This window comes from Oncorhynchus keta, chromosome 1 (genome assembly GCF_023373465.1).
Source record: "Oncorhynchus keta strain PuntledgeMale-10-30-2019 chromosome 1, Oket_V2, whole genome shotgun sequence".
In the NCBI taxonomy this organism is placed as follows: domain Eukaryota; kingdom Metazoa; phylum Chordata; class Actinopteri; order Salmoniformes; family Salmonidae; genus Oncorhynchus; species Oncorhynchus keta.
Window position 1 is genome coordinate 37,336,558 of NC_068421.1, and position 25,507 is coordinate 37,362,064.

Here is a 25,507-nt window from a genome sequence, read left to right on the forward strand (position 1 = left end):
TATTTGTATGAGTCAACTGTTACAGGAAGCTGAAGGCTTTCATCTCTGCTATTGGAAAGGCTCCGCCACAGTTTAGCCTTGACATTTCGTCTGGTAGAATGCCTACTACAGCTACGCAGTCCACCTGAATTCACAATGAACCAGAGACCAGGTACTTTTTAAAGGTGATCTTTGACTGGGTCATCACTCCTGGGGCATGCTATCAATGGATGGCTCTATCCAAAGTGCCACATTAGTGATATAGTTCATGCAGTTACAGTCCACTGCTATACCATTTGGTAAAGATCTGCCTTTGGCCACGCCCTTTTAAAGTTGACTCGCAATTGAAATGTTTCTACCACTGACTCCATCCTCCCACTGACTTGTCATTGAGTTTTTAATGTATCTAGTGTTTGTTTAACCACAGGACTTGGTGTTTGAGCTGCATCAAACTCTGGTAGCAGGCTGCCCCCTGACATGATCTCACCCTTATCCCAGCTGGAGGAGAGGCAGCTGGATCAGGGGACTTAATAAAACATGGCTCTGGTGGAAGGGCTAAGGAGGATCAGGAAGGCATGGCCATAGACACACCGTATCGGTTAATCCTTTTGGTCAGTGGCTTTCCATAGCTGTGGAGAACACTGCTCAAGGGTAACTCAAGGGTAGTCCCAACGAGCTACTTCTCAGATCTGTTTGGACAGAAGTGATGCAGAGGGTTGGCTTATAAACTTCAGGTTTGATTGGTTTAACCGTCGCTCAGCAGGGTTTGTGTCGGGACCGGGTGGTCTGGATGGATGTGGTTTGATCTGATGAACCTGCTGGTGGTGCTCCTAGCAGCAAAACAGCCTTGAGTGAACAGGCTTAGCTGCCAGTCAACAGTACACATAAACACATACTGTTATCTCTGTATGATTAGTGGTAGGCTCCTCCTACCCTGTAGCCATAAGGGGAGGTCATAGAGAGAAGCAGCTCTTTGAAGCGTTTTCTCTGAGGCCCTCATTTCTATTGTGGCTTCTCGTTTTATTATTAAAGACTCTGGTGAGTGGGGCACAGTGTGAGGGAGGGTCTTGAAACTAAGCAAGTTGGGATGTTGTTAATTGCCCCCAGCCCTTGGAAAAGTGCAGAAACCTACCAACACACAGTGTTTGTCTGACTCTGAGCCCCAGGTGGTTGCATGCACGGCAAGTGCAATTTTAAATATTCCAGTGCGACCCAGCAGCTACTAGGCCAACCCAGAGTTATGTCGCCGTCTTTCAGTTCTAGGGTTTCACCCTGCACCCAGTCAGAGAGGGCACAGAGAGAACCAGCCACAGCAACACTTTCTCTCTCCTTGGCCCATTGTTTGCATATAATGTCTGCAGCGCCACTGAAAGACTCTTAAGTGTACAGAGCCCAGACAAAAGACTGTTTGTAAGAGGATTAGAGCGCGGCCCACGGAAATACACAGGCTTATTTTTAGTATTTAGGCTATATATTTTTATTTTTTGGCCAGCAGCCGGTTGGATTTTGACTTCATCACAAAACCAGTGCAGTTTAACATTTTGGCCATGTGGTCGGGTCCTCATGTGGGAGGCGCTCTTTCTAGTCGGGCATTTACAGGGGCGGACTGGCAGATCGTCAGGGAGGGAGAGAAATGCCTGGCTTTTTTTCCCAGTGTGTTGCAACACAAAGGCAGCTCCTCAGAGACTGTTGTTAGCACATAGACAACCGTATAAAGACCAGAAAAACACAGATACGCCGGACAGTTAATCTACTAGACTCATAAAGGTTGTCCTCTAACTTGAACGTTGAATCAATGCAAAACAAAGGGTGTTCATGCTACTTTGGGCACAGCCATCACGAACTCTCTAGTAGGAAGTGACAAGACTACTGGCTCTTCGCGTGCTGTAGATGCTCCCATTTAAACTCACCCAGTCCAATGGGCTTGTTTGTCCTAGTTCAGCCCAGTATATGACTCCTACTAGAGTCCATCTCAAGGGAGTAGCAGGAAAGGGGAAGGAAGGCTGTGGCTTCTGTGGTTTTCTGTTGATTCCTTATTCAACTCCAGTTGTAGAAGTAGCCCTCATTCAGATCTGTGTCTTTCAGTTCCACATGGTAGGAGAGATTTGGAGTCCTAAGCATAGCGTGAGACAGAACAAAGTGGGAGCTAATAGAGAGTGATGATTGTTGTTCACCAGAGGAGGAGGATTGCCCTTGAGGTGTCCCCGCCCCTTAACCAGGCCTTTTAGTGGCTAACCTGCAGGGTGAGAGATGAGGTAAGAACTTTGGGTGGTTTTTGTCTATCTCTGTCTGTAGTGTGACCTGCCTTTGACTGTGTGTCACTGGCCAGCTGACAGAGGGCCCTATCACAGCAGGCCCAGGGTGTGCATCATAAACGCAGCAAAAAAAGAAACGTCCTCTCACTGTCAACTGCGTTTATTTTCAGCAAACTTGTGTAAAAAAATTGTATGAACATATGATTCAAAAACAGACTAGAGGTCGACTGATTAATCGGAATGGCTGATTAATTAGAACCAATTTCAAGTTTTCTTAAGAATCGGAAATCGGTATTTTTAGACACCGATTTGGCCGTTTCTTAATTATTTTTTTTTACACCTAATTAGGCAAGTCAGTTAAGAACACATTCTTATTTTCAATGACTGCCTAGGAACGGTGGGTTAAATGCCTTGTTCAGGAGCAGAACGACAGATTTTAACCTTGTCAGCTCGAGGGTTCAATCTTGCAACCTTACGGTTAACTAGTCCAACGCTCTAACCACCTGCATCTCATTGCACTCCATGAGGAGCCTGCCTGTTACGCGAATGCAGTAAGAAGCCAAGGTAAGTTGCTAGCTAGAATTAAACTTACCTTTTTATTAATCAATCATAATCACTAGGTAACTTACTCATGGTTGATATTACTAGTTTATCTAGCGTGTCCTGTGTTGCATATAATCGATGCGGTGCGCATTCACAAAAAAAGTTGTCGTTGCTCCAAGGTGTACCTAACCATAAACATCAATGCCTTTCTTAAAATCAATACACAAGTATATACACTGCTCCAAAAAATAAAGAAACACTAAAATAACACATCCTAGATCTGAATGAATGAAATATTATTATTAAATACTTTTTTCTTTACATAGTTGAATGTGCTGACAACAAAATCACACATTTATCAATGGAAATCAAATTTATCAACCCACGGAGGTCTGGATTTGGAGTCACACTCAAAATTAAAGTGGAAAATCACATTACAGGCTGATCCAACTTTGATGTAATGTCCTTAAAACAAGTCAAAATGAGGCTCAGTAGTGTGTGTGGCCTCCACGTGCCTGTATGACCTCCCTACAACGCCTGGGCATGCTCCCGATGAGGTGGCGGATGGCCTCCTGAGGGATCTCCCCCCCAGACCTGGACTAAAGCATCCGCCAACTCCTGAACAGTCTGTGGCGTTGGTGGATGGAGCGAGACATGATGTCCCAGATGTGCTCAATTGGATTCAGGTCTGAGGAACGGGCGGGCCAGTCCATAGCATCAATGCCTTCCTCTTGCAGGAACTGCTGACACACTCCAGCCACATGAGGTCTAGCATTGTCTTGCATTAGGAGGAACCCAGGGCCAACCGCACCAGCATATGGTCTCACAAGGGGTCTGAGGATCTAATCTCGGTACCTAATGGCAGTCAGGCTACCTCTGGCGAGCACATGGAGGGCTGTGCGGCCCCCCAAAGAAATGCCACCCCACACCATGACTGACCCACCGCCAAACCGGTCATGCTGGAGGATGTTGCAGGCAGCAGAACGTTCTCCACGGCGTCTCCAGACTGTCACGTCTGAGGCGGAGGTAGCGGTCCTGCTGCTGGGTTGTTGCCCTCCTACGACCTCCTCAACGTCTCCTGATGTACTGGCCTTTCTCCTGGTTGCGCCTCCATGCTCTGGACACTACGCTGACAGACACAGCAAACCTTCTTGCCACGGCTCGCATTGATGTGCCATCCTGGATGAGCTGCACTACCTGAGCCACTTGTGTGGGTTGTAGACTCCGTCTCATGCTACCACTAGAGTGAAAGCACCGCCAGCATTAAAAAGTGACCAAAACATCAGCCAGGAAGCATAGGAACTGAGAAGTGGTCTGTGGTTATCACCTGCAGAACCACTCCTTTATTTGGGGTGTCTTGCTAATTGCCTATAATTTCCACCTGTTGTCTATTCCATTTGCACAATGAGATTTATGTGAGATTTATTGTCAATCAGTGTTGCTTCCTAAGTGGACAGTTTAATTTCACAGAAGTGTGATTGACTTGGAGTTACATTGTGTTGTTTAAGTGTTTCCTTTATTTTTTTGAGCAGTGTATTCATCCTCCATGTTGGAGTCAACAGAAATACGAAATTACATCATAAATATTCCCTTACCTTTGATGATCTTTCATCAGAATGCAGTGCAAAGAATCCTAGTTCCGCAATAAATCGTTGTTTTGTTCCATAATGTCCATTACTAGTGTCCAATTAGCTACTTTTGCTAGCACGTTTAGTTCACATGTCCAAAAGCTGGCGCGGGGTCCAGGCGAACTCGGATGAAAACTTCAAAAAGTTATATTCCAGGTCAAATAAACTGGTCAAACTAAGTAAAGAATCAATCTTCAGGATGTTATTATCATATATCCAATAACGTTCCAACCGGGTTATTTGTTTTTGTCTACAGAGTAATGGAACGCAAGGCAATATAATGACAACTGTGCATAACCAGGAACTGGCATTCTGCCAGACCAGTGACTCAAATAGCTGCCATCCGGTCCCACATCACACTAGAGGCTTCATTCCACGTTCTACTGACTGTTGACATCTAGTGGAAGGTGTAGGAAGTGCGAACAGATCCATATCTTATTTGGATGTGAATAGGCGATGGGTTAAATCAACCAGCCCCAGAATTTCCACTTCCTGTTTGGAAGTTTGCTTGCCCTATGAGTTCTGTTATACTCAGACTTAATTCAAACAGTTTTAGAAACTTCAGAGTGCTTTCTATCCAATAGTAATAATAATATGCATATATTAGCATCTGGGACAGAGTAGGAGGCAGTTCACTATGGGCATTCATCCAAAGTGAAAATGCTGCCCCCTATTCCTAAAGAGTTAATTTAAAATAAGTGTTCATTCAGTATTGTTGTAATTGTCAATCATTACAAATAAATAAAGATTGACCGATTTCAAATCGGCATCGGCTTTTTTTGGTCCTCCATTAATCGGTATCAGCGGTGAAAAATCATAATCGGTCGACCTCTAACAGAGACCTACACGTCTGTGGAACTTGTTCAGTTTGACTAACAGACATGGAATAATGTGTCCCAGACATGCTCAATGGGATTGAGATCCGGGGTCTTCGCTGGCCATGGCAAAACACTGACATTCCTGTCTTGCAGGAAATCACGCAGGGTACCGCATGAGGGAGGAAGTCTTCCACAACTGATATCAGCTGATGTACGAAGGGCTATATAAATAAAATTTGATTGATTGATTCCCTGTAACACACAGCATTGAGATTGCCTGCAATGACAACAAGCTCAGTCCGATGATGCTGTGACACACCGCCCCAGACCATGACGGTCCCTCCACCTCCAAATCGATCCTGCTCCAGAGTACAGGCCTCGGTGCAACGTTCATTCCTTCGACGATAAACGCAAATCCGGCCATCTCCCCTGGTGAGACAACTGCAAACTCGTCAGTGAAGAGCACTTTTTGCCAGTCCCGTCAAGTCCAGCGACGGTCGGTTTGTGCCCATCAGTGACGTTGTTACCGGTGATGTCTGGTGAGGACCTGCCTTTACAACAGGCCTGCAAGCCCTCAGTCCAGCCTCTGTCCCCAATAGGCTGAGAGTCTGAGCACTGATGGAGGGATTGTGCGTTCCTGGTGTAACTCGGGCAATTGTTGCCTTTACTACAGGTGTGATGTTCAGATGTTGTTAGACGTGTTCTGCCACTGCGACGACGATCAGCTGTCCGCCCTGTCTCCCTGTAGTGCTGTCTTAGGCTTCTCACAGTACGGACATTGAAATGTATTGCCCTGGCCACATCTGCACTCCTCATGCCTCCTTTGCAGCATTCATAAGGCATGTTCACGCAGATGAGCAGGGACCCTGGGCATCTTTCTTTTGGTGTTTTTCAGAGTCAGCAGAAAGGTCTCTTTAGTGTCCTGTGACCTTAATTGCCTACCGTCTGTAAGCTGTTAGTGTCTTAACGACCGTTCCACAGGTGCATGTTCATTAATTGTTTATGGTTTATTGAACAAGCATGGGAAACAGTGTTTTAAACCCTTTACAATGAAGATCTGCGAAATTCTTTGGATTTTTACGAATTATCTTTGAAAGACAGGGTCCTGAAAAAGGGACGTTTCCTTTTAGATATGTTTCCCCCCAGTGAATCCTTCCTCTCCTACACTCGCTGGGGAATCACCCAACTGCCTGCATCTGTTCTCCTTCCTCAGAGCCGTGCAGGCCAGGGAAGTGCACCAGACAATCTCTCGGACAAATCGAATCAAAGCCCCCAAAGGCATTCTTAAACGAGAGCGATTTTAACAAAGAGCGCTCTGTACAGGGGCCCTCCACTGCAGCAGTGTACTGGAAAGCCTAACGACCTGCAGCAGCGTAGCCCCAGACAGACAGATGTGTGAATAAACGCCTCAGTGTGCAAGCGTTCACACCACCCATGAGAAGAACAGTGTGTGGTGTTCTGTGGTCACAGTGTAATACGTTGGATACTTGTCATAGATTTCATGCTGTGCTTGTTTGCCACGTGGTACCACTCTTCTTTTAATTGTTGTTGGTATGATCTTGATCAGTCTCTCTGAGCTGTACACATCTAAGTCTTTGGCATTGCTCTACTACCATGCTCTTTATGGACTAGGCCTAGTGATATCCCCCACCTGCATGTATGGTGGTACCCCCTGGCTTAGCACCCCAGGCCTACTGACTCTGACTGACCCCCCCCCCCAAATCTGAGACGGGCTCATTGAATCAAATACTCTTTACCCCCGCCCCTCCACCCGGTCTAAGTGTGTACTAGAGGTCGACCGATTATGATTTTCCAACACGATACCGATTATTGGAGGGCCCAAAAAAAGCTGATACCGATTTAAATCGGAAGATTAAAAAATAATAATAATAAAGGTTTTATTTTTTTGTAACGACAATTACAACAATATTGAATGAACACTTATTTTAACTTAATATAATACATCAATAAAATAAATTTAGCCTCAAATAAATAATGAAACATGTTCAATTTGGTTTAAATAATGCAAAAACAAAGTGTTGGAGAAGAAAGTTCCTTGCTCAGAACATGAGAACATATGAAAGCTGGTGGTTCCTTTTAACATGAGTCTTCAATATTCCCAGGTAAGAAGTTTTAGGTTGTAGTTATTATAGGACTATTTCTCTCTATACAATTTGTATTTCATTAACCTTTGACTATTGGATGTTCTTATTGGCACTTTAGTGTTGCAAGTGTAACAGTATAGGTTCTGTCCCTGTCCTCGCTCCTACCTGGGCTCGAACCAGGGAACACAACGACAACAGCCACCCTCGAAGCAGCGTTACCCATCGCGCCACAAAAGCTGTGGCTCTTGCAGAGCAAGGGGAACAACCACTCCAAGTTTCAGAGCGAGTGACGTTTGAAACGGTATTAGCGTGCACCCTGCTAACTAGCTAGCCATTTCACATCGGTTACACCAGCCTAATCTCGGGAGTTGATGGGCTTGAAGTCAAACAGCTGCTGGCAAACACACAAATGCTGTTTGAATGAATGCTTACGAGCCTGCTGGTGCCTACCATCGCTCAGTCAGACTGCTCTATCAAATCATAGACTTAGTTATAACATGATAACACACAAATACGAGCCTTAGGTCATTAAAATGGTAGAATCCGGAAACTATCATCTCGAAAACAAGACGTTTATTATTTCGGTGAAATATGGAACCGTTCTGGATTTTATTTAACGGGTGGCATCCATAAGTCTAAATATTGCTGTTACATTGCACAACCTTCAATGTTATGTCATAATTACGTAAAATTCTGGCAAAATAGGCAGCCCAAACTGTTGCATATACACTGACACAATTTTACCTGGTTAATATTGCCTGCTAACCTGGATTTCTTTTAGCTAAATATGCAGGTTTAAAAATATATACTTCTGCGTATTGATTTTAAGAAAGGCATTGATGTTTATGGTTAGGTACACATTGGAGCAATCGATTATATGGACACGCTAGATAAACTAGTAATATCATAAATCATGTGTAGTTACCTACTGATTATGATTGATTAATTTATTGTTTTTATAAGGTAAGTGTAATGCTAGCTAGCAACTTACCTTAGTTTCTTACTGCATTCGCGTAACAGGCAGTTTCCTCGGAGTGCAATGAGAGGCAGGTGGTTAGAGCGTTGGACTAGTTAACTGTAATGTTGCAAGATTGAATCCCCCGAGCTGACAAGGTAAAAATCTGTCGTTCTGCCCCTGAACGAGGCAGTTAAACCCACCTAGGCCGTCATTGAAAATAAGAATGTGTTCTTAACTGACTTGCCTAGTTAAATAAAGATTAAATAAAGGTGTAAAATAATAAATAAATAAATTATGGGCCAAATCGGTGTCCAAAAATACAATTTTCCGATTGTTATGAAAACCTGAAATCGGCCCTAATTAATCGGCCATTCCGATTAATCGGTCGACCTCTACATTGCAAAACCTTCAATGTTGATACCTAGGTGTGTGGTTAGACTGAACTCTCCTTCCAGACTCACATTAAGCATCTCCAATCCAAAATTAAATCTAGACTCGGCTCCCTATTTCGCAACAAATCAACCTTCACTCATGCTACCAAACATGCCCTCGTAAAACTGTCTATCCTTCCTTGACTTCGGCAATGTCATTTGCAAAATAGCCTCCCAACACTCTGCTCAGACTGCATTCAATTTGCTATCACAGTGCTGTCCGTTTTGTCACCAAAGCCCCATATACTACCATCACTGCGACCTGTATGCTCTCGTTGGCTGGCCCTCGCTTCATTTTCTTCGCCAAACCCACTGGCTCCAGGTCATCTATAAGTCTTTGCTAGGTAAAGCCCAGCCTTACCTCAGCACTCTGGTCACCATAGGAACACCCACCCGTAGCACGCACTACAGCAGGTATATTTCACTGGACATCGCCAAAGCCATCTCCTCCTTTGGCCGCCTTCCAGTTCTCTGCTGCCAATGACTGGAACGAATTGCAAAATTTACTGAAGCTGGAGACCCATATCTCCCTCACTAACTTTAAGCACCAGCTGTCAGAGCAGATCACTGCACCTGTACATAGCCCATTTTGTAAATGGATCATCCAACTACCTCATCCCCATACTGTTATTTCTTTTTTGGGGTCCTTTGTACCCCAGTATCTCTACTTGCACATCTATCACGCCAGTGTTTTAATTGCTAAATTGTAACTATTTCGCCACTATGGCCTGTTTATTGCCTTACCTCCCTTATCTTACCTCATTTGCACTCACTGTACATATACTTTTTTTCTATTGTGTTATTGACTTTTAGGTAGGTTTGTTTATTCCACGTGTAACTCTGTGTGGCACTGCTTTGCTTTATCTTGACATGGTCGCAGTTGTAAATGAGAACTTGTTCTTAACTAGCCTACCTAGTTAAATAAAGGTGAAATAAAAATATTTATAATAGTTCAATTCTGGCTAATTTATTACAGTCTTTGTTAGGAAGAAATGGTCTTCACACAGTTTGAGCCAGACAGCCCAAACTTGCATATACCCTGACTCTGCTAGTACTGAACACAAGAGAAGTGACACAATTTCCCTAGTTAATATTGCCTGGGAACATGAATTTCATAACTAAATATGCAGGTTTAAAAATATATTCTTGTGTATTGATTTCAAGAAAGGCATTGATGTTTATAGTTAGGTACATTAGTGCAACGACAGTGCTTTTTTTGGGGAATGCGCTTTGTTAAATCATCACCCCTTTGGTGAAGTAGGCTGTGATTCAATGATAAATTAACAGGCACCTCATTGATTATTTGCAACGCAGGACAAGCTAGTTAAACTAGAAATATCATCAACCATGTGTAGTTTAACTAGTGATTATGTTAAGATTGATTGTTTTTATAAGTTAAGTTTAATGCTAGCTAGCAACTTACCTTGGCTCCTTACTGCACTCGTATAACAGGTGGTCAGCCTGCCACGCAGTCTCCTTGTGGAGTGCAATGTAATCGGCCATAATCAGTATCCAAAAATGCCGATTACCGATTATGAAAACTTGAAATCGACCCTAATTAATTGGCCTTGCTAATTTTTAATCGGTCGACCAGCAGTACGTGTGATGCAGTGGATAACCCCGGGGAGGGGTGGTAGATGGGGAGGCTGGTGAACTGGTTCGCAGTCAGTCAGTGATGTGGGCTGTGGTCGAGCCAGAGATCCTGTGCCGGGTGGGTTCTGAAGGGGCTCGGTCTGCCCCCCCTCCCCCTGCATGGCTACAGAGGGGCTGAGCTCAAGGGCTCCCTTCCACTCTCACTACATCACCTGTCACACCCCCTGACTGCAGAGGAGGGTTGTGTTGTCTGGTGAGGTGTTCTCCCCCTCCTAGTATTCATAATGTTTGGGATGGGTGTTTCTGTTGGATGTTGACATGTTGGGTGAGTTATGTGATTCTGCTCTCATCTATGTATGGGTCTAATTAGGCAATGGCCATTTGGACAATAGTTAAGCAAGAATCTTGGCACTGTAGAACTGCTTTGCTTTGTCTTGGCCAGGTCGCAATTGTAAATGAGAACTTGTTCTCAACTTGCCTACCTGGTTAAATAAAGGTAAAATTAAATAAAAAATAGTGTGTGTGTCTAACTGTTTTTATATGCCTGTGTTTTGGCATCCATTTTGAGTGTGTGAGTGAGATCCTGCTGTGTGTGTGTGTCAGACATGTAGGGCTGTGAGTCATAAAGGGCCAGGTTGGTTGTGGAATGGTTGGAGGTTGGGGGGGGCGGGGTGTTTCACGTTCACACACATTAGATCAAACACATCAGGGACAGAAATGTTGTGAAAGGATGTGGGATTGTCACTTCAAGATGCTAGCCAATTTTGGAACAAATGTTTCAGTCTGAGAAATGTCCCCCCCAAGGTGTTTAAAAAGAAATCGCTGTGGTGTGTCTGTGCAGGGGGTGGTGCACTTGGTGGTAAGCTGTTACATCATCGCCACAGTGACAGGCAGTTAAATGCGTTGCCTTATAAGGCAACGAGTGCGAGAGGCAGACAACGACAGGAAGAGGCAGTTAATGTGACAATGCTGTCTACTGGGCCAGCCTTCCTTTCTCGTTTGGTCACATTTTCTCATGCTCCCTCTTTCCCTCTCTCTCCTCCACATTGGATTTTGTTCCTGCCTTTCAAAGGTTTTCTACAAATACCCCTCCCCTTCCCCTCTGTCACATTCTGGTTTTCGTCCTTGATCTTTAAACCTTTGCCTGACTTAATGTTAATGAGAAAGGTATATATGATTGATTATTCCACTGCCAGAAGGCTTTGGTCTGAACGTGTTTTTGGTGATTTCAAACGAGCATTCACAAGATGAAACATTTTAGTTGAGTAGTGTCACGACTCTTTAATTTAGAGGCCTAGGCTATGTTTCATAAAATGGGCTGTGGAATCCCATCGAGCATTCATAGTTTCAGATCTTGCAGACCAGACTGACTATCACTATTAAATAGATGATTCCAGGCTGTGCTATTGCGGAGGCTGTTTTAGACATCTCCTCTGACTCTGAGAACCTCCGTGGAGGAGGTCACAGATTTAGAACAGATGAGGTGCAGGCTATTGAGGCCAGATACACACCTGCCACAGTGGGAATGTTTGGAATAAAGCAGAAATGTCACACTCCCCTTTCTCTCTTTCTCTCACCAATGCTCTGAAACGAATCCCAGGAATGATTACCTAAGCATGTTCAGCTGGGCACAAATGCCAGGGTTCCCACCAAACATTTCTGCTTGTTCTTACATCGAAATGGAGTTGGAGTCATGTTGCCTTTGTTTTAGGACAGTGCTTATTCCAGGTACACCCATTTTGATTTGAGGAAATGACTATCTTCCCCCATAATCCTCTGTCTTTGACCAAATGACTCATTGGTACTCCAGTTCAATGTTGAGATGTCTGGGACAAGGGCAGCATCAAGTTCACAGTAACATGTTAAAAATGTGCTGTCGCTTGGCCACACACACTGAGAAGAATTTCTGTGTAGGTGTCAAGCAGACAGCTCACCCCCCACAATCTTGGCCAGCTTTACTGATGGTGTGGGTTGCTGGAGTGGTCATGTGGGCCTATGCAGAGGTGGTTTTACCAACCGAGCACCCTGTTTGGTTGCAGTGAGTCTGCGGATTAAGTTTGAAATACCTCATGCCTGGCTGAGTAAAGTGAGAACTACCGGTTTGAGGAACGTCCTACTCATAGTTTGAGTAAGACGTCTACATGGGTTGATTCCCACGCATGTGGTTGCTACTCAGATGACCACAGTTGCCTTGTTTAGAGTGCTTATGGTTGCTGTATTCGCCCCTCAGCTGTGCTTCACTGTCCTGCACTTCTTGTTTCTCTTTGTAATGGCTTCCCCTTTCAATGGCCAGGCGGAAAAGGTCAGCAGCCACTCTGGTTGGACTGCTTTTTGCTCTGGTAAGCCACTACAGAGAAGGAGATGCTCTGGTAAGACACTACAGAGAAGGAGATGCTCTGGCTTTAGTACAAATGATATCAGAAAATAACACATTTACACGGTCTCATTCATAACGTTACTCAAATAGTGTTGTTTTCTGCTAATTAAAAAAATGCCTTGAATAAACAACTCAATTCTCATAGATTTGATTAGCAAAAAATTCTCTAGTTTGAGTGACGGATGGAACCACACCCTTAAGTTGTCTCCCATCCTCCCATCATTGTCTAGACCACAGTAGGGGAAACCTGCATAGCTGGATACATTATGTGGGAAGGCTGTGTCATCATTATGGTGACCAGCCCCGTTTTGATGCTGTCCTCCATCACTGCTTACTCAGAGGCTGCAGGGAATTCAGACTGACCTAAGCAATATCAAAGCACCTGTTGGGTGACTCCTCACAGTACACATCCTCCCTGTTTGGCAGCATTTGACAGCTTTTTCTCCAACCCAGCACAGACATGCATAACCCTAAAATGATGCAATTAGTTCACCAAGGGTTAATGATAACTGCCAATACCTCTCTGGGGCTGCCAGATTGTGACTAACTCACAGAGCCTTGTAATGACATCAGCTTATTTTGTTATTGCCTGAACTGCTGCTTTGTTATTAAAGGTCAAAACGTGGAAAGCAAATGCACGTCTTTGGGGGCGGCCCGAAGTCGGGCATATGTAACTTACTCAAAGGTCTCGCAGTGCAACCGCAAACTCACTGAAGGTCATTTCTAATGTCAAGCAATTTCTTTACATGCCTTAATGGTCAACTTCCATTTTGATACTCTGATGGTACATAATTGACATGCATGCAGTTTTATGACTACTAACTTATACAGAAGAGTAGAAACGGGTGAAGAATACTTACCATAAATCATGGTCTATCAGAATGTGTGTGCCACAGACTATGGTCTGTCTGCATACCTCCATTGTGTGGGATTCAATGGTTGTGTTTCCAGGCGTTGGCCTCGAACTGGGAGGAGACTGAAAGGGATCCTTATCTCATGTTTGATGCCCCACAATGCCATTTTAAGAATCAGGATAGGGCACAATCCTTAAGAGCTCGCCTCTGCGCAGGGGAGGAGAATTTGGGACGGAAGGAAACACTTTAATTGAAATTTCCATTTATTTCCGGACCTGTCATGCCGACTACATTCAACATGTGAACCCTGCTGCAGTATCTCTCTGACCTGTGATTTATTTTGGCATTATACCCCATATATTTATAGGTGTCCATGTCTATGTTTGAATTGGAAAGGCCCAGTCTTCCCCTAAGCCAACTGCCAAAATGCTGTCTGGAGCACTCTATTTAGTGTGCACACTCTTATCTCCTTTCCTGGCAGGATTGGGTGCGTTTACATTTGGCATTTTCTCTGAAAGTGATCGGGATCCATGAGTGGCCGTGAGAGCATTTCCTTGGCAAACACGTCAGTAGTAGTGTAAAGGTTGCTATTCGTTATGAAACCGTGAACAGACATGACTATCCCCATCTTATCTTGGAGTGAGCTCAGTTATTTACGGCACATTTTAGATGCACCAATGTGGAGTAACACGCTAAGATTGATTTAGATTTTTCTGGTTTCTAAGTTTGTTAGCTGTGGCGGTGTTGCACTGATAAATTACTATCATTCCTAATGATTCATATGAAGACAAGACAGTCTACATCCAGGAAGGAGATTAAAGGATGGGCAGCTGATTAGCCAAGTCGAAGTGTTTGTGAACGGGTGGTGTGAGGCGGGTAGCAATGCAGTGCGATGTCAAATACAGAGTTAGGGCGCCTAAGGTTGCTGATTTCTAGTGGCTGCAAGAGCTGTGGAGCCCAGTTTTATCTGCCCACTGACTCGGTCTCTTGAAGATCCAATGCTGCCATTTTTAAAAATCTTTCTAGCGCGGGGGTTACTAGCGGAACACCTCCACAACATTCTGCTGAAAAGGCAGCAGGTGAAATTCTAAAATATATTTTTTTATACTTTCACACAAGTCCAACACAGCAAATTAAAGATATTCCTTTGTTAATCTACCCTTCATGTCCGATTTAAAAAAAAAGCACAACATATGATTATGTTAGATCACCGCCAAGTCGAAAGAACACAGCCATTTTTCCAGACAAAGATAGGAGTCACAAAAAGCAGAAATATAGATAAAATGAATCACTGACCTTTGATCTTCATCAGATGACACTCATAGGACATCATGTTACACAATACATGTATGTTTTGTTCGATAATGTGCATGTTTATATCCAAAAATCTGTTTACACTGGCGCCTTACGTGCAGTAATGTTTCGATTCCAAAACATACGCTGATTTTAGCAGAAATACTCATAATAAACATTGATAAAAGATACTAGTGTTATTCACATAATTAAAGATGGACTTCTCCTTAATGCAACCACTGTCAGATTTCAAAGAAATTTTACGGAAAAAGCATAATCTGAGAATGGTGCTCAGATCTCAAAACAGCCAGAGGAATAGCCGCCATTTTGGAATCAACAAAGTTAGAAACAACACCATAAATATACACTTGCCTTTAATGATCTTCAGAAGGCACTCCCAGGAATCCCAGTTTGACAATAAATGACTGATTTGTTCCAAATATTCACATGTTGTTAGCGTGTTCAGCCCAGTAATTCATCTTCATGAGGCGCAAGCATTTCATCCAGACGACAACTCGAAAAGTTCCGTTACAGTGCTTTAGAAACAAGTCAAACAATGTATGGAATCAATCGTTAGGATGTTTTTAACATAAAACATCAATAATGTTCCAACCGGAGAATTCCTTTGTCTTCAGAAAAGGCACTGGAATGAGAGGTAACTCTGTCTGGAGCGCGTGTCATGAGACCGAGGCACTATGCCAGACCACTGACTCAAACAGGTCCCATGAGCCCCTCCTTTATAGTAGAATCCTCTTTCAACTTTCAAAAGACAGTTGACATCTAGTGGAAGCCCTAGGAAGTGCAACCTCATCCATATCTCAATGTGTACTCGGTAGGCAAAGCTTTGAAAAACTACAAACCTCAGATGTCCCACTTCCACAATTTTTCTCAGGTTTTCGCCTGCCATATGAGTTCTGTTATACTCAGTCATCATTCAAACAGTTTTAGAAACTTCAGTGTTTTCTATCCAATACTAATAATAATATGCATATATCGGCATCTGGGACAGAGTAGGAGGCAGTTCACTATGGGCACACTATTCATCCAAAAGTGAAAATGCTGCCCCTTACCCCAAAAAGGTTCAAATGTATTTCTAGGTAACAATTAAAGCTACAATATAACTTTTTGGGTGACCACACCAAATTCACAAAGAAATGTGAGTTGTAGATCATTCATTGAAAGCAAGTCTAAGAAGCAGTAGATATTTTCTGTGTGCTATTTCTATGCCTTCTGATAAGTTTTCTTTTAGTTTTTGCATCTTTTGGTTTTGTACACCAGCTTTCATCTTTGGTTATGGACAATACACTACAGTTGAAAAGTTTGGGGTCACTTAGAAATGTCCTTGTTTTCCATGAAAACACATGAAATTAGTTGCAAAATAAGTAGGAAATATAGTCAAGACATTGACAAGGTCATAAATAATTATTTTTAATTGAAATAATAGTCCTTCAAACTTTGCTTTTGTCAAAGAGTCCTCAATATGCAGCAATTACAGCCTTGCAGACCTTTGGCATTCTAGTTGTCAATTTGTTGAGGTAATCTGAAGAGATTTCACCCCATGCTCCCTGAAGCACCTCCACACAAGTTGGATTGGCTTGATGGGCACTTCCATTATAGACAGAATACAATATGAGACGCTGACCACTCCATTATAGACAGAATACCAGCTCAATAGGGTTGAGAACCGGTGACTGCTGACCACTCCATTATAGACAGAATACCAGCTCAATAGGGTTGAGATCCGGTGACTGTGCTGACCACTCCATTATAGACAGAATACCAGCTCAATAGGGTTGAGATCCGGTGACTGTGCTGACCACTCCATTATAGACAGAATACCAGCTCATTATAGGGTTGAGATCCGGTGACTGTGCTGACCACTCCATTATAGACAGAATACCAGCTCAATAGGGTTGAGATCCGACCACTCCATTATAGACAGACTGTGTTGGCCACTCCTTTATAGACAGAGTACCAGCTCAATGAGATCCGGTGACTGTGCTGACTGCTTCCTCCCTAAATAGTTATTGCATAGTTTGGAGCTATGCTTTGGGTCGTTGTCCTGTTGTAGGAGGAAATTGGCTCCAATTAAGCGCCGTCCAGAGGGTATAGAATGGCGTTGCAAAATAGAGTGATGGCCTTCCTTCTTCCAGATCCCTTTTACCCTGTACAATTATCCCACTTTACCACCACCAAAGCACCCCCAGACCATCACATTGCCTCCACCATGCTTGACAGATGGCGTCAAGCATTCCTCCAGCATCTATCAATTTTTTCTGCGTCTCATGAATGTTCTTTGATCTCTACACCTTAAACTTATATTAATCTGTCCATAACACTCCCCCCCCCCAATCTTTCTCTGTCCAGTGTCTGTTCTTTTGCCCATCTTAATCTTTTATTTTTATTGGCCAGTCTGAGATGGCTTTTTCTTTGCAATTCTTCCTAGAAGGCCAGCATCCCGGAGTTGCCATTTCACTGTTGATGTTGAGACGTGTGTTTTGCGAGTACTATGAGTACTATTTAATGAAGCTGCTGGATTAGCTAACACAACGTGCCATTGGAACACCGGAGTGATGGTTGCTGATAATGGGCCTCTGTACACCTATGTAGATATTCCATAAATCGGCCGTTTCCAGCTCCAATAGTCATTTACAACATGAACAATGTCTACACTGTATTTCTAATCAATTTGATGTTATTTTAATGGACAAAGAATTTTCTTTCAAAAACAAGGACATTTTTAAGTGACCCCCAACTTTTGGGCAGCAGGGATGGCAGGTAGCCTAGTGGTCAGTGTTGGGCCCGTAACTGTAAAGGTTGCTGGATCGAATCCCCGAGCTGACAAGGTAAAAAATCTGTCGTTCTGCCCCTGAACAAGGCAGTTGTTCCCACTGTTCCCCGGTAGGCTGTCATTGTAAATAAGAATTTGTCTATTTAAATAAAGGTTCAATTAAAAAATATATATATATTTCACAGCTGTTTAGATGAACAATTAGAATGTCTGCAACCAGGAAGTAGTTGAGTGATTCCTACATAGTGCATCTTTAAGTACCTTACTGTGATTGTTTCCAATTTTAAAATAGGAAAGGAGCAATTTCTCAAGCAAGAATTGATAGGAGTGGTCTGAGTGGGGAGGGGACAACTAGCTGTTATTGGCAGAGAGGTTTGGAACTGTCTTATTGGTCTATTAACTAATTTACCACCTGGTGGTGTCACTGGGCAGGCCATAACTCCATCCCACCAAAACTGAAATTTCAGACTGTCTTTTCGAACAGCTCTTACACTAAAAGGGCATTTAATTTTTTTTACAGGATTATTCTAAACTTATCATGTGGAAATGTATATAAAACACAAGAAAATTGTTTTTGACTGCACTGGGCCTTAAATTACAGTGGCTCTTTTTTTGTAGGTAGCGTTCATCTATGGCAACACTTATAACAGTGGTGAAAGTATTTAGTTTTTAATATTATTATTTTTTTTACCACAGTTCAGTCGCGAGGTCCCTGTCTGTTCACGCCTCTGACGCCTTGGCCCTCTCTGGCCTCACTGTTTCTTTCCGTGTTCTTGCCCAAAACACCATGACCCAAACCAGCCGCACCTCAGAAGTTTGCTCTCACTAGACATAGTTGGCATTCCTGACATCATGCTAATTGAGATGACAGTCATTCCTTCGACGGCTCTCTGGACTCTCCCTCCACTTCGCTGGTTTAACCCAGCCTCTCAGCTGAGCTAAACTGGAGCGCAGATCTATGGAGCGGTGCACATCTGGAAGATTCCCTCGCAGGCCACTGCCACAGTCCCAGCCTCTCATTAAACACTCATCCTCTCACTGAGCAGGGAAGGAGTGGGGAGGCTAGAGTGGGCCGACATATTTCCTGTGTCAGCTGAGCTGCCTGTGGCCTACATACTTTACCCAGCCATGCCCCGGGCTGCTGCTGAATGGATACTACTAGGCCTGTTCTCCTCACTGTGACCGCTGCCCGGTGTCTCTTTAAGTCTTAAGTGTTTTTAAAAATAAAATTTAAAAACACTTTTCACCCCGATTTCGTGGTATCCAATTGTTGTATCGATGAGACAAGATGGTAATGACTAACAACTCCCGTACGGGCTCGGGAGAGACTACGGTCAAAAGCCATGCATCCTCTGAAACACAACCCAACTAAGCCACACTGCTTCTTAACACAGTGCGCCTCCAGCCGCACCAATGTGTCGGCGGAAACACCGTGCACCTGGTTACCTTGGTTAGCGCGCACTGCGCCCGGCCCGCCACAGGAGTCGCTGGTGCGCGATATCCCTACCGGCCAAACCCACCTTAACCCGGACGAAGCTAGGCCAATTGTGCGTCGCCTCCCGGTCGCGGACGGCTGCGACAGAGCCTAGGCGCAAACCCAGAGTCTCTGGTGGCACAGCTTGCGCTGCGATGCAGTGGCGTAGACCAGTGCCCCACCCGGGAGGCCTTACAGTCATCCTTTTAAGGTAGCTGAGAGATTCTCCTAGGACTGCCTTCTCGGCCCAACTAAATCCTAGACCAGTAACTAGAATTACAGCATGTACGTCAAGTGTGTGTTTGTGTCCGTGGTCAGATAAAGTTGTGTAATTTGGTATGTGTATTGAACATGGGAGCTGCAGGTGTTTAAGACTCAACTATTGTCACAACGTATAGGCTAATTGTCAGTTGACATTAAGTAACAGTCCGTTCTGAGAGCACTACTATTGACACACAACAGTCCACATTTGCACAATGGTGTGTCCTTACTGTCCTTAGTGTTGACTTGCTGGTCTGTAGGCTGTGGCCCTATACTGCTGTAGCTGTACCCCTCCTCCCAGCCTGGCTCATTCCCCAGGTCTTGCCTTGTAACAGGATCTGGCCATAGGCAGGTCACTGAAAGGGTTAACCGAGTGGTGGAGCCCCGTCAGTGAAACCCAACCCAGCCTCTCACAAAGACAGGAAGCTACATAAATAAATCAACAAATAAACAGCGCTTCCCTCTGCTGGAAGTTTCTACGGTGCAAAGTCCAAAACACTGTGGCAAGAGACTTCTAAAGAAAGGCCAGTAACGGCACAGGACTGCAGCACTAATACTTGTAGGTCATTACTTCTCTTTAGGCAGTGCTTCCTCTAGTTGAGTCAACCTCACCTGGGGACAACTCTCCTGCCCACCATTGCTGTGCAGAACAGACTGTGTCCCACTCCCAATTCTCTCCTTCCTCCCAAAGTGTGCACTTGTTCACTTCCCTTCTCGGATTTGAAAGAAAAGGCCTGTTTATAAGAAATTACGGGTAACTCCCACCAGCTCATGCCTCTACCAATCCAACACTTTTATGCTTTGTGGGGTGTAGTGAACTAGTCTGCACCTCAGGAGGCAAGAGAGGTGTATTGGGACACAATCTGAGACTCTTCCCCACTAGAGGTGTAGCCTACAGCCATTACATAACATGAGGTGGAGGTCATGTGTGGGTCACTGTCATGTTGGATGGCTTTGACACTCATGTTACATTGTACCTTCATGCATCATATTCACACCTCAACCAAATCGCTTTCCCCCTTTTCCTCTCCTCCTCCTCTGTTTTACTGGGCGACCATAAGAAAGCACACTAGAGATGTCAGGATAAACTCTATCAGACCTGTTTATCAGCTTCTGTTTACAGCAGTTTGCCCTAAATGGTCATTACTACTGACAAACTGAAACAACACTTTCTCACTGGTTAAGAATCTGCACTCGGACGAGTTCCTCTCTTAGTGATGGCTTGTCAGCACACGAAGTGTGTGTGCTTTTTATTTATTTTTATGATCACTTGTCCAGACCTGACGGGGTAATGAGAGCAGAGCGACAACGGTACCAGGACATGCTCTTTTAAAGGCTTCTGTAATAGATGGGGCTGAGCCAGGGAGGGAGCAAAGTCGCAGGGAACAGCCCAGGGCTTCTGTAATATAGGGGCCGGATCAGGGAGGGAGCCAGTCATAGGGAACAGCCCAGGGATATACTACTCCACCATTTAATTAATCTCTACCAGAAAGTCTGTGTTGAAAATGGTTGAGGATGAGTACTCACTACTGATGGTAGACTCTGGCCATGCATGAGTTTGGACTGGAGACCGGCTTTATGTAGGTAGAGTCATAGATGGTAAAGGCCTACAGCAATAAAAACATGACGACCATCAACGAATCCAATTCCCTCATGGTTGCTTTGTGTCTTGCTGTATTACATTTAGGGAATTGAGCAGTGAGTCCATGATAAAAGCATGGACGACGGTGGTGGAGTGGTGCGTCACTGTCTATGGTGGAGCTGACCTTGAGAGAGTGCTGACTTTGTTCAAACAGCTGTTTATGCATTCGGCTGGAGAGTGGTTCTGTCTGGGGAAACCGAACCCTGGCAGCGCTTTTGCATTTTAGTGTAACCACACCTCACCCCTCTGGATGTGCTGATGCTCTGCACGCTTCCCTCGCTACACTACATGAGCAAAAGTATGTGGACACCTGCTCTCATTTGAAAATCATGGGCGGGGCAGCAGGTAGCCTAGTGGTTAGAGCGTTGGCCTCGTAACCGAAAGGTTGCAAGGTCGAATCCCCGAGCTGACGATGTACAAATCTGTTGTTCTGCCCTTGAACAAGGCAGATAACCCACTGTTCCTAGACCAGTTAACCCACTGTTTATAGACCAGTTAACCCACTGTTCCTAGGCCGTCATTGAAAATAAGAATTTGTTCTGACTTGCCTAGTTAAATAAAGGTCAAATAAAATTAAAATAATATGGAGATGGTCCTCCCCTTTGCTGCTCGAACAGTCGGCGGTATCAATTAATTCCAAAGGTGTTCGATGGGGTTGAGGTCAGGTCTCTGTGCAGGTCAGTCATGGTCTTCCACACTGATCTCGACAAACCATTTCTGTATTGACCTTGTTTTGTGCACGAGGGCGTTGTCATGCTGAAACAGGTGAGGGCCTTCCCAAAACTTTTTCCACCAATTTGGAAGCACAGAGTCATATACAATGTCATTGTATGCTGTAGCGTTAAGATTTCCCTTCACTGGAACGAAGGGGCCTAGCCTGAACCATGAAAACAGCACCAGACCATTATTCCTCCTCCACAAAACTTTAGAGTTGGCACTAAGTGTTGGAGCAGGTAGCGTTCTCCTGGCAAACCCAGACTTGTCCGTCGGCCTGCCAGATGGTGAAGCGTGATTCATCACTCCAGAGAACTCGTTTCCACTCCAGAGTCCAATGGTGGCGAGCTTTACACCACTCCAGCCGACTATTGGCAATGTACATGGGGATATTAGGCTTGTGTGCAGCTACTCTACCATGGAAACCCATTTCACGAAGCTCCCCGACGAACAGTTATTGTGCTGAAATTGCTTCCAGAGGCTGTTTGGAACTTTGTAATGAGTGTTGCAAACGAGGACATTTTTTTTTACGGGCTTCGGCACTCGGTGGTCCCGTTCTGGGGGGTGATCCTAGATCAGCACTCCAACATTGCTTTATGCGTATGGGCCCTGGTCATTCTCCCATACATGCATGGCTCGGGGTAGTCAGTTGCCAAACTCCCTTGAACTTGATGGAAGTGGTGTCGGATAACCAAGCTTCCTCCTGCTCAAAGTGTGTGTTTGTGTGCTCTTGTCAGGAAAATACCATTTAAGTCCTAGCAGTCAACTAGTGAAATAGGCTGGCGTGTGGTGCTGGTGGACAGGCACAATGAGCTACCTGTTGCTGTGTGTTTTGAACAGTGTGGTTATCATGCGACTACTGCGTGAGACAAAGGGCATCTCACAGAACGCTAGTGCCTTGGCCACCAGGCAGACCTAACTAATTGAGCTGTAGCCTAAGAATAGGTGGCTTTGTGTCGGCCAAGGCTTTGCTGACTGACTCCCAGACCTGGCTGCTACCTTCCTGTACTCACTCAGAGGTGGACGACACAGGAGCTCATACAGCAGCAGTCATCATAATGATAACTTTATAATCAGTAGCATGTGAGCTTCCTCTGTTCACTGGTTTCCTCACCTTTGTGACAGTTGAGAACACACAGTATCACCCCCCTCCCCGGTCCATGTCCCTGACTGGGCCCGTCAGCCGTTGTCCCTTAGGCCATATTGATTTCTCCCATATAAACACACGGCAGGGCATAGCTGCTAGCAGACGTTCCACTGATTTACCAGCTTCTCTTCCAGAGCTAAGCTGGCCCTGCTGCTGTATGTTGGTGCCCGTCTTGTTTTCTGACTGGGAGACAGTGCGTTACTGACTGAGAGCGATGAGAGTGCACTCATCAGTGAGGGATTTTATTACAGCAGGCAATGCTGTCATGGGGAAGGCACGGCGGTTGTGCAATAATATTGTGTGCGAGCCTACCTCATTCTTTCTAGGTGCAGCCAGCCAGCCACACCTTTACCTGTTTAGTGTGTCACAAAAGCAGATGTTTGACTAGGGTGCTGCGTGCTGCGTCAGGGAAAGTGTCAGAAGGAAGAAATGTGTGTGTAGGTAGGCTATGTGGGTTGTCGGTTCTTGCGTCTCCCTTGCATTCCTGCTCGGGGAGTGCTGCTGGTGGTGGGTCGGTCGGTTGGCAGGCAGAGACTGGAGTTGTTTGTCTCCTTGTTGGATAGCCCAGGTTTTAGACATCCATCTACATGACCCTTAACCCCTGTGAGGTTCAGCCCTGACGCAAAGACCGAAGGTGACCTTTGCTGTGGTCAAACTGAGCAGAACACAGCAGAACTCTGAGTTATTTTGATCCTCGTTAGCCAGCTGGTGGGAATACCATACCACCCCGAAAGTAGCTTTTGGAGAGAGAAAACGTGGTTTTTATCTCCAAGAATATTGACACTGTTTCCTCCTGGCTGTTGCCCTGTGTGTCTGTCTAGGTCGTTGTTTGTAGACCGAGAGCAGAGAATTCTGTAATCCACTTGACCTGTGTTTTACTAGGATCTGTCTTGAGTGGCAATGATCCTGCTCTGTTCTTCAACACCACAAGAATAGTGTCATCTAGTTGTTAGTACTGCGCACACTCAACCAACACATACCTGGCCATAGAAGGGCAAACTATTTGACTAGTTGAGTCAACGTTTGTTGCTGAACTCTGTTATCACAAGGAAGTAGAGAACAATATATATATATTTTTCAATTGGTGGTATTGTATCATGTAGGCTATTGGTGTCTAGCTAGAGTAAATAGAATGCGACTTGGTTATCTCTATGGTCAAGTTAGTTTTTGTTGTCTTGGTAATTATCAACCGTGTTGATTTTTAGCCATTTTGTTTTTGTATTTTAATGGTACTGTGCTATGCCACATCCCTGCTCAGTTGGAGGCCGATGGCTTGCTGCAACGTGGGGGAGCATTGTTGGCAGGGGATGTTTGTGTCAGCCCTCCTCCCCTGTGCCTGTGGGTCTCGCTCAGGCAGGGGAGTGGGGGGCTGGGAGGCAGGGAGCGGGCTGACGGGACTCATTATATACATGCTGCTCAATGGGCCCTTTGTCTGGCAGCCCTTCGGAATGGGGGAGAGCCAGGGCCAGCACCATGTCATAATGTTGTCATACCGCAACACACCGTAACACCTTGACGGGCCATGCCTATCCTGCTGGGAGGGAGGGTTGACTGATCCCAACTTTGAGTTGGGGAAACGAGGCTTTTGGGGAGAAGGTGAAAGGGTGGGGCGGGCAGAAAGGAGTGTTCAAGCGGTAGCTCAGATGGGTTGAAATGGTGCCATGTTGGGTCTCGTTGACTCTGGACAAGAGGAGCAAGGGTTAGTTGTCCCCTATCGCTACTGTTTGACCCACTCAGGAATCGGTGTGTTTTACTGGTGTTGGTGTGTATTACAGAAGCTATGTTCCAGTCTACTACACACACGGGGCCAAGAACCACAAGTGGTCCTCTTCTGATGCCATTTCTGACTGATAAAGAATAGCCCAGTCTGAAAGGAACATCGTTTAGCTCACGTTTCAGTTGTCTTCTCTGTGGGATTTTTTTCCTTCCTTAAAAAAAAAAAAAAAAAAAAAAGTAATTTGGGGAGAGCATTTTTAACCCTCCACTAATGAATAGTGTGTGCAACAAGTTTTCAAAATAAGTACATTCAAAACACGTGTTTTCCACTGACTGTTTGTCACTACAAAGTGCCTCGTGACCTAATGTAGGGGGGATAAAACATGAATATTTATTGTGGGTGCCGGTCTAGTTTTTAGTCATGTGTACAGTTTGCCTGATTCCCGGATCTGTTTGCTATCAAGTCAACTCCTTGTCATGCGAGCCCTTTAATGTTTGGCATGACAATGAGTTAACATGGTGGTACAAACAGAGGTGTGACCAGGATAGCGTACACCACAGTATATCAACCTTACAGCTCACTCACCTATCGCCTAAAGCACTCGGTTAAATACTTACTGTTAGTTGAAGAGATTCATAAAGAGGCTCGAAGTATGAGTGCTGAAATAGGATCAGTTTTGCCTTTTTAAAATCCTAATGAATATGATTATATGGACAGGAGGACCTGATCCTAAATCAGCACTTCTACTCAGAATTATGTCAACCTACTGTCTGAGGAACTTCAGCCACCCCCCCCCCCTCCTATTTTTTCCTGTGTCTGTCTTTAATTATATTACTAGGTAAGTTGACTGAGAATGCATTGACCTGGGTAATATTTATAGGGGAGAGGAGCGTGGATGAATGAGCCAATTTTTGTTCGACCAGAAGA

At 44.7% G+C, this 25,507-nt stretch overlaps 1 protein-coding gene across 9 annotated transcripts in view; it reads left to right on the top strand.

The window, feature by feature from the left end:
- Nucleotides 1-25,507, top strand: part of LOC118384307 (alpha-actinin-4) — a 46,838-nt gene that overhangs the window by 4,728 nt on the left and 16,603 nt on the right. The window lies entirely within an intron of this gene.